This window comes from Branchiostoma belcheri, unplaced genomic scaffold (assembly GCF_001625305.1).
Source record: "Branchiostoma belcheri isolate BF01 breed outbred unplaced genomic scaffold, Haploidv18h27 scaffold107, whole genome shotgun sequence".
NCBI lineage: Eukaryota > Metazoa > Chordata > Leptocardii > Amphioxiformes > Branchiostomatidae > Branchiostoma > Branchiostoma belcheri.
Window position 1 is genome coordinate 293,859 of NW_017802458.1, and position 1,655 is coordinate 295,513.

At 36.9% G+C, this 1,655-nt stretch overlaps 1 protein-coding gene across 1 annotated transcript in view; it reads right to left on the reverse strand.

Moving 5' to 3' along the window:
• The window catches only part of LOC109479888 (serine/threonine-protein phosphatase 6 regulatory ankyrin repeat subunit B-like), a 27,875-nt gene that overhangs the window by 6,284 nt on the left and 19,936 nt on the right, over positions 1 to 1,655 (reverse strand). The window lies entirely within an intron of this gene.

The window sequence follows — 1,655 nt, forward strand, 5'->3', positions numbered from 1 at the left end:
ACATCACGATGCATATATCATGTTAATGCAGAGGTCATTTGAACAATTAAAGAAGAAATTTACATTTACATATCAAGATCATATTTCATGGAGGTATGAGGTCTCGGAATTCTAGTTTACTTTAAAATTAAAATTACACTAATTTGGCCTCCCAACCACTCGGCCATTGGACGCTAATGCGCAATGCCTGATTCTAGATACAACATAGAAAGCTTTCCGGTCGAGTTGGAGTGGCAGCTCCTAAAATATCATGGTCCAGCTATTTAGCTGATATCATTACATTGTATTGACTAAAAACAATAAGCTGGTGATGCTGACAACGATAACTCACCGTGCGCTGCAGCTGCCTTCCTCTCAGCGCCGCCCAACACGCCGTGTTTGGTGCAACTCTGGGATTGTACCGGGTGGTACAAACACGTCACACTGCTGAATCATTTAGTGTTTACTCCGCTCCCTCACAGAGATAGCACTGGGTGGTACGACCATGTACTACGGTGGCCCATAAGTACACTTAGTATTTTTTATTCCACTTTTATTTTCTATGGGTACTTTGTATTTTCTATGGGTACTTTGTATTTTCTATGGGTTATACTCCCAGCGAGGAAGTGATTTACCATATATCGCTACGGAAATGTTGACGGCAGTCTGAACAATATGTCCTAGCATCCCCGAAAATAGTATGGTCCTGCATTGCATTAACATAATCTATGCCAGGATGTAATAATCACTATTTAATACTCTTAATTAATAAACGTGTGGTTCATTGCATGCAAAACAAACTACTTTTTCTTAAGGTGTTACGTATATTATGTTTTAATAGCTTCAAAGTGAATTTAGTTGCCTAGAATGGTAAACAGAAATATGCCGCCCATAATAAAAATGGGAGTATCCACATGAAAACAAAGTGAATGTCGCTTCGCCAGCCACTGAAGAACTTCGCGAAGTACACACAGACGTGTCTGTGTGTACTCCGGTATGCTGACCTGGTGGGGTCTCAGTGATCTCGCCGGGTAGAGCGGTATTTTTATCGTCTTGTACGATTTATCGTTTTGTGCGCCCTTCATTGGGTTACTATTTTTTGTTTGGTTCGGTCTACCATTAAACAGGTCCATAGAAAATAAAAGTACCCATAGGAAATGGAAGTACACACAGAAAAAAACAAGTACCCATAGAAACTAAAAGTGTCCATAGAAAATGAAAGTACCCATAGAAAATAAAAGTGTCCACAGAAAATAAAAGTACCCATAGAAAATAAAAGTAACCCATAGAAAATAAAAGTAACCCATAAATAAAAGTAACCCATAGAAAATACAAAGTACCCCATAGAAAATAAAAGTACACACAGAAACAAACAACTACCCATAGAAAATAAAAGTAACCCATAGAAAATAAAAGTACCCATAGAAAATAAAAGTAACCCATAGAAAATACAAAGTACCCATAGAAAATAAAAGTACACACAGAAAAAAACAAGTACCCATAGAAAATAAAAGTAACCCATAGAAAATACAAAGTACCCATAGAAAATACAAAGTACCCATAGAAAAGAAAAGTGGAATAAAAAATACTAAGTGTACTTATGGGCCTTCGTATGAATGAAATTTTTATTGCAAAATGCATATGTAGGTAAGGGCTATCAAATTTACCTAGATGCT